Genomic DNA, 9,206 nt, shown 5'->3' with positions numbered 1-9,206 from the left:
AGTCTGCGGTATGGAATTTACTTTTGTCCACAACTTAAATACACATCTCAAGGTACACACAGGAGAGTTGGCGCACACATGCGATGTCTGTGGTAAAACGTTTGAAGAACTACACTTACTAAATATACATATAAGGAAACATACAGGAAAGAAGTTGTACAAGTGTGATGAATGTAAAAAGGAATTCAGTGTTTTGCGTAGTCTTAAAACGCACCTCAGGATACATAGTGGCGACCAGCCTTACAAGTGTGGCATTTGTAATAAGGCATTTAACAGTATAACTACACTAAAAAATCATCTCAGAATACATACAGGAGAGAGACCCTATAAATGTGATGTATGCGGGAAGGACTTTATTCAGGAAGTGAATCGAAATAAACACCTCAGGGTTCATACAGGAGAGAAACCATACAAATGTGAGGTATGTGGTATGGATTTTACAAATAAAGGTAACTTAACTGTACACTACAGAGTCCATACCAGAGAGAAATCCTACAAATGTGATACATGCAGGAAGGAGTTCAGATATTCATCTAACCTACGAAAACATCTCAACATACACTTCCGAGAGATGACCTCGGAAGAAGTTGGTACAAATGGAGATGAATCCCCCTGACAGGACATTTAAATAAAAATTTCTCTGGTGCAAGACTTTTTGTCTGGCACTTATATTCATACAGAACAAATACATGACAAACTGTATAGGCATGATATCCAGTTTTATCACTGACATGTTTAAAGATGGGTCACTTCAGACAAGTGTTGCCACCTTGACATATATGATACAATAAAAACTCACAAATGTGACGGCGCTATAGACACACATTTAGGTGCACACCTATTACAGAATATAACAATATATTTGATATACATGTCTTTCATTTTATGCAAATAGAATGCCCCAGTATCACCTAGCCTCATATAAAATGTTTATGAACATGTACAGGACATATGCACTGGAAGTACTCTCCATAAAGACTGTGTACATTTTGTCGCATCAATACAGAATCCTTACTTTAATTTTGTTTCATATTACTTGTAAGAAAACATGCAAGAGTGAATTAATAAAGCATTTTACAAATGTAGCAAAGTATTGTTAATGCATTGAATCTTCTTTTTAATTTAATTAATGTCATTTTCTGTGGGGAAAAAACCCGCCAATTTCCCCTTCAATTGTTTTGTCTGAATTTTTTTTTTTTTTTTTTTTTTGAAAAAAATAATAAAATGCAACAATTGTCAATATTCAGTATCCTTTTCCTTTTTCCAATATTTCTTAATTTGGTTGACTTTTTTCTGTATGCTTGTTAATATATTGAATAAGTATTTTGAATGTTGGTGTAAGTATGGAGATAAATGCATATGAATTATTATTTGCACTGGGGTTTGTAACTTACATATTACCTTTACTGTACATTTTGTTGATGATGTAAGAAATATTTTTAAAAATATATTTAAAAAGTACAAAAACTTCAAACATATCATGTTTTATTTAATCATTCCAAGATTTATCCTTGTTACTATTTTTGTAAATTATTCGTTTTGAATATACATGAACAGCACAGGATATGCAGAGAATGTACTATCCTGAAAGAATTTGTACTTTTTATCACATGAATCCTTCTTGTCATCATGTAATATTTATATTGGACACAGACTCTCATTCTTTATCTATAAACTGATACAGGCATCAAACAAATTTGATAAATAAGGGATGGTATAGAGTACATACAAACTATATAATAGGATACAGTTAACATGATAAGAGTTATAGTCATATGGAATTGATTACAAAAATGTGTTTACCTGTTCTTCAAGTATACTTTACATATGATACACTTGTTACAAGCAACCCTGTTAACACCAAAATAAATTGCTGCTGTAATGTGTACCGAAATATGCATTTTATAAATGTACGAAAATGTTGTCAATGTTTCTAAAGCAGCTAAATTCCTGTTCAATTCATTTAGGTTAAAAAAATGGGAAAATGTAATTATTGTTATTATTCTGCATAAGAATGAATGTTTGATGTCATTTTTACTATGTTTTGTAAATACACATTTTACATATCTTCTCTATTGTATGATTTATTGATAATATATGAAAGAGATATTTTTATATTGAAAGTCAAAAAAAATTGTTTGTACTTCACATATATATATACATACTTTTTGTCATTAGATTATCTATTCTATTTGTGCTGCTAGTATCAAACACTAGATAATATGCACCTGACTAAACCAATGTGTATCCTTCAAAGATATTATACATAATATTACATACCTGGTATTATATTTTTGTTACAAGCGACCCAATTTACATGAATTTCCAGTTGAGTAACGTGTGGATATATGCAAAAATAAAGAATTTTACAAATGTTGTAAATTCATCGAATCATTATTTTTAATTGCATTAATAAAGTATTGCAAGATATTTTGTTTTATTTCTTTCAGACTTTATTTTTTGTGAAATAGTCAATTAGGTAAAACAAAGTATTGATAAAATGTAAAAAAAATTGTTGATATTACATACTGGTAATTTTTTTCCACATTACATAAATTTTTCCTCTCAGACTTAATTGATGGAGACTTTGTGCAGTACGCATAAAGGAAAGTGGTACTTAAACACCCTGTGGATGAAGTGTGTAGGGTATTGGATTAAGTATGTGCCCCGTTTTCAAACCACTCAAGTGAAACAAGTGTATGTAGAGGATTATTTTTATATAACAGGTGTTAAATTTCAAAGCTGCTGGACGCAGTAGTGATGGCCAGTTATATATATGAAAGAATGTTTGATATCAATTATACTTTATTTCATAAATATATCCTTTTTTTTTTGTACATTTTGGTGATGATTTATGAAAGGAACATTTTCCTGAATTCATTGAAAATTAAAAAAAATGGTTGTTCATAATTGTTTATCATTTATTGTACATTTTGTTGATAAGGTATGAAGGATTTTCGTTTTTATCTTGAAAGTCCAAACAAATTCCCTATATAACTTTATCATTCCAAACATAATACCATTGTTGTAAATATATACTTCCTTGTACATGTTTTTGGAAATTTTTCGTTATTTTTCATTTTGTACTTGAAGCACATTCGGTTCTGTTTTATTTTTCTTATTAGTTAAACATTGACGAAAAGCGCTGTTTTCTTTAAAAAAAATCATTATGAAAAGATTGAACTGAGAGTTACTGTAATGAAATTTTTTGGTTAGTTATAATAATAAACTTTGCATATTTTACAACAATTGCAGAGCAAGTTTTTCCCACTTATATAAATCACTCTTGTTGGCTCAGATGGAAGTGTGCAAGGGGTCTTAATGTTGAAGGAACCGGAGTACCCAGTGAAAACCCATGTGGTCGGGTAGGTGACTCCATACCTTTTCACATCCATTCCGCGAATCGAACCCCGGACGGCTAGGTGAAAGTCGAGTGCGTTACTTTTGGTTAGTTGTCTACCCATCGTGTCAGGTCGTGACATTTCACGTCGACATCCGTTCTCATAGGCATCTAAAACAAACACTAAGTCGCGAATACACAAAATGACAAATAACGAAATCACAAACTGACCCAATAAATCAACGGGTTAACCTAGCGCTGCGAATAAATTATAACGATAAACATACGTTACTCAATTTACGTAAACTATTAATAGCATCATTATATATAAACAAAATCGCACATCATTTACTGTCATTACACTTATTCTACGATTTCACAAAATATAAAACAAGTCGTCTGCTGAGCGAAACTGCTTGAGCTCGATTATGGAAACATAATCACTTCATGCACTTGACTTACGATAATACAGCAACAAATAAACATACACCTTGGTTCAACACAAACATTTTGGCGATTCAAGATAGTTCAATTAATCAACAAGTATACGACTGCGATGCGCGACTATGATTTATAACTAGCTCGGAGATTTTCCTAATAAACACAACGTTATACATTTAACTATCTTCTACACAGATGAGTTCTAATAAAAAAAAACAAGAGCGATAACTCTATACTACAATTACAAACTACCTGGACCATACTCTAGATAGTGGTCCAAGGGAGATAACTCTTACTAAGTTACTGACAAACCTTTCACTGAACAGTGATTCAGCGAAATACCACTGGAACTATCAACTCAGAGTTATTAAACATAAATTAGATAAATCTTACACTTAACAATCATAAATTTCGTAATTATGCATTAAATCTCTATTAATGATTATGTGGATAACATAACACTCAACCTTAAAAATCTGGAAGCAAAGTGTACTTTTAATTTCTTTATCTTATGAACTAGGTGGGTTTTTCTGATATTCCATATATGCAAGTTTCCCCTGATATATAGAAGTGTCCTTTTATCCATCAAGATATACTGATATGTTGTTATCTTGTATTCAGTATTTTATGATATTGTATTTAGTATAAAGGTTCTCCTTGGGTTTCAAGTTTGATTTTGATGTTTATGTTTTTACGGCGCGTCCAAGCTAGGTCATTTTGGGCCAAACTATCATACGGTTTTCTATTATACAAAAGTAGTAAAACCCTTAAAACAGAGAGAGCATATGGAAACTAAAAATTACACTGTGTTAAACACATGAATATTGCTGGATAAAACAAACAATAGAAAAAGAGTATGTTTAATGATAACTCGCACATATGGTTCATATTTCGTTAAAGAGGCCAATCTCTGTAACGTAATTCAGTATTTCATCCTAGTCAACGAAGGTGAAAAGGCATTTCAGACCCGGGATCTGGAAGTACTTCGTACGAAGTTGCTAAAGATCTGAGCAAACAATTAGAAGATGTTCCACTGTTTGCATGGAATCACATACATAACAAAATGAAAGGTCACCACCCTGCAGAGGAAAGGAGTCAGATACGTCATCTTTGATTGCAGCAGAGATGGTCGGCCTGAGATCAGTAAATGTCAGTTTGTCATTATTTAGAAAGTTAATTAGCAGTTGTTTTAGCTTTTTCATTCCCATGGATACCCTCATGTCCCATGATGAAGATAAATTTGTGTAAACACTGATTAGATATATGATGCATTCTTAAAAACAAGTTTTTAATAAAACCGTTTTTAATGTCATGGTTCAACGGGGACATCGGGTATAACGGTACAGGCTATATTTGAAAAATCTATGTTTATATCTTCAAGGGTTTTTTGACTCGTAATCCAAAAGTTGGAATAAAGTTTCGTCATGGCGGGAAGTGCAAATATTTTCTTAGCTGAGCTGCATATTTAGCTCACCTGGCCCGAAGGGCCAAGTGAGGTTAGGCCATACCCCAGCGTCTGTCTGCCCGTCCGTCTGTTTGTTGTCCGTCTGTCCTGCGTCCTTCAACTTTTCATTTAAACAACTTCTTCTGAAATACCAGAAGACGTAGATTTATCAAGGTCACAGAGGTCAAATGTGTGTAAACTTTTAAATGACATCTTCCAAAATACCGGAAGGCCTAGAATCAATATATATGACTGGAAAGTTCCTTTGATGGAGCCCAACAAAATTTGCGAAAAAAACCTTGACCCATATTCAAGGTCACAGAGGTCATATGTGTTAAAACCTTTAAACAACTTCCAAAATACCGGAAGGCCTAGAATCATTATATTTGACTGAAAGGTTCCTTTGATAAAGCCCAACAAAGTTTACAAATAGAAATGACCTTGTCCAATATTCAAGGTCGTAGTAGTCAAATGTGTTTAAACCTTCAAATCACTTCTCCCAAAATACATGAAGGCCTAGAATCATTATATTAGGCTACCATGTTCCTCTTATGGTGTCCTACAATATTTGCTAAAAGAAATGACCTTGACCAATCTTCAAGGTCACAGGGGTCAAATGTGTTGAAACGTTTAAACAATTTCTTCTGAAATATCGAGTAGACTAGAATCATTATATTTGGCCAGTATGTTCCTTTTATGAAGTCCAAGAAAGTTTGCAGAAAGAAATGACCATAGTCAAGGTCGCAGGGGTCAAATGTGTTAAACGTGGAACATGTGCACAGATATGTTACAGTTGATCATAAAGATCCATGTGAGCGATACAGTTCCTCTGGGCCTCTTGTTTTTTTTTTTTTTACATAATTTGTTCTGCAGTTTTGCAGGGATGGTTCATTGGTTTCGACATAAATGTTTTTCCCTGGTGTTGTTGGAAAAGTCCCTAAAGCCAGATGCAATCAGCAAGTAAGATTTGCGTGCTGCCCTAATCAGAATGGAAAAGAATTCGCAAGATGTTAAACACCTTCAAACACTTGGTTTTAAGATTTCTGATGTGTGGGAGGAAAATGAGTTTCGAGTCGAAAATTTCTTACATAAATGAATACATACAGTCTCTGAATTTGAGAAACGAAATTCGTTGTCATCTGCCAAATGTTGTATTTTGTAACACAGTTGTAGTTTTCGCTCTATCGTATGCATTTTTTTTTTGAACTGTAACAGATCATGAAGTCGTCCACACACAGGAATCCCTTCATTGAAGAAGAGCCCAGACACTACTATTAATTTTGAAACCGAAAAATGTAACTGAAAGAATTTCTCTTTGAGGGACTAACATTTCTCTAATCCAGCTGAAATAAGTCTTATGTTTTATCAAATGTAGTTTGTCAAGGAAATAGGACGGAAGATATTGAGGTCTGTTGCGTCCTTACTAGATTTTGGGATGGGAATGATGGCAGCCTCTTCCTGGTGCCTGGTATTTTGCAAGAGGTAAGCACATCATTGAAAATGTTCAAGAGGCATTTCAAACTGCAATCTTCAATTTGTTCGAAAAAAATCTTGCAGAACATCGTCCGGGTCGGGGAAGCATTGTGTAATTTTTGTCCCGAATAGTGTGAACAACCTATTAAAGATTGTATATACGCAGATATAAAGTTGAACCTCTTTTTTTTCTCAAAAGTTTGATTTTTTTTTCGGAGTGATTTGAAACGGAGGAATTTTTAAAGATAGGTTTGTTAAGTGATATTGGGGATATGAATTTTCTTAAAATTGGTCTTTAATTATTTGTAACTGACCTTCGTCCTTTTGCCCTTAATATTTTGAAATGGTGCTTTTTTATATTTTTTTAGGACAATTGATGTATCGGCGATGGGATGACTTACGTTCGGAGTGACGTTTTTGTGTTTCTTGGGATAGATGGGACTGTATAGGTTTGGTCGTGGATTTTGGCATTGTTTTTTCCGCAATGTCAATAGGTTTTGATGTGAAAAGTGTCATCAGGTCCACTATGTTGTACCAAGAAGCATTGTAACTCGGGTGACCGTTAATGTCATTGGAACTCTAAGTCTAGTCTCTTATCCTAACTGGTCCAATCATTTAAACACATACATAAAGAAAACAACTATCACTATCTAAACCAATGACCCCTCAGTCACATCATGGCGGAGTGTACGACGTCATCAGTCATGAGTTATCGCCGCCGTCACTAATTGTCTCCCCTATTCTGCTTGCAATGGTTTAGGTAAGCCCTCCAATGAAATTCGACTGACGGGTTGGTTTTGACAACAGGAGGGCGTACTGGAAACATTGCAAGCAGAACAGGGGAGGCAATAAGTGACAGGGGCGATAACTCGCGGGTGATGACGTCACACATTCCGCCATGATGAAATAATGTGACTGAGAGACCGTTGGTTTAGGAGGTCGCTAACTTGGATTTCCGTTGCGATGGAAATCCACGATAGCGGACTCCTTAGCAACCCTCCCCAAGTTCTATCTGTCCTTTTTTAAAAGTTTACTTAAACAATTTCCTATCTGTATCATATTTTATAGCAAATGTATCTAACACTAGACCGCTTTTTCATATCTTAAAATGATTCTTACATTTTATTACACAATATACTATAACGGGCACCTCTTCAGCATAAGTGAAATTAAAGCATACTCATACACATCAAAAGGATCAAGCAATTTATTTGAAATACGTACGTTTTTGTACGTCATCAACGTGAAGCTGATGACGATGAAGAAGTTTGTTTTTTCATTCCAACATACTTTCCATAAGCTCGGCTTCTAGCTTATGGAAAGTATCAATAATATGAAATAGCATGCCCTCCACCATGGAAATGGAAATTTACTGCTATACATGTAGTACTTCTTAAACCCAAACATCCATTCTTGTTCTTCAACAAAATACAGAGCAAACTGTTGATGGAACTTGATGAATTTGTGAATGTGCGTTTTATTTATTTGTTTTCATTTCATGCAATACTGTGATTCTCCATGATATACATTTTAACTGCAATAATTGAAATGTTTGTTTTACTATAAGTTTATACTCTGTAAGAGCAGATGAAATGATTTGTACATTTGATAATTTTTTAATTGTCATATTTGATGAAAAAGTATATTTCTTTCGAACTGCAAAAGTGTTTAATTCTGAATAAATATAATTCATTTAACATGATATATATTGCTTTTGTGAATGTATCTTTACCTTCACAGATGTTGAAATGATCTTATTTTCTGTATTAGACTTAAAAACAACCGACCTCTATACAAAGGATACCGCTCTACAAAGGATAAATTTGCTCGGTCCCTTGACTGTCCTTTGTAGACAGGCTTGATTATACTGATATCAATGATAGTAAGAAGTGGTCCTCACACATGTGAAAATTCTTCTCGTTTTATTCCTTACAATAATAGTCACATCACTTGTGGAAAACGTAATAAGTTCTTCACCTGGATCGAGGGAATAGTTTTCGTAGACATATAAAAATACACACTCTGACGCAATGTTGATTGATGTCACATCATTTCGTTAAATTAATCGTTCCATAACAGAACGATAATAAAGGAATTCGGATAGAAAATTATTCTACGGGCAAAGATAACTATTTTTAACAGTAGAATGTAATATTACATCCAAGCAAACGTAGGATTTTTTAATCAAGTGTAGTGTTGATTTTCATAAAAAAAAAACAACCATTTACAGTAACCTTAGAGAAGAAGAAAACATCACTGAATGATAATTGGACTTATTGCGAATTAAAGACTAAATGACAGAATATCTTAACACCATCAAATATGTAAATGCATGATTACTTAATAAAACTGCAGCGAAAGCGAAAAAACCCATATTGCAATATATATAAGTAAAACATCTAAACAAAGGCTTGACCCTTGATATTGTTGTCAATGGATTGAAACATAAAAAAGCGAGACATCATCCGGTAAATAAAAGAATAAAACAAATTGAGAAAACCTTGCCAA

Source organism: Ylistrum balloti, unplaced genomic scaffold (genome assembly GCF_031769215.1).
Source record: "Ylistrum balloti isolate Yb309-2 unplaced genomic scaffold, AGI_CSIRO_Ybal_v1 Utg369816, whole genome shotgun sequence".
NCBI lineage: Eukaryota > Metazoa > Mollusca > Bivalvia > Pectinida > Pectinidae > Ylistrum > Ylistrum balloti.
Note: the sequence above shows the minus strand (reverse complement) of the source record.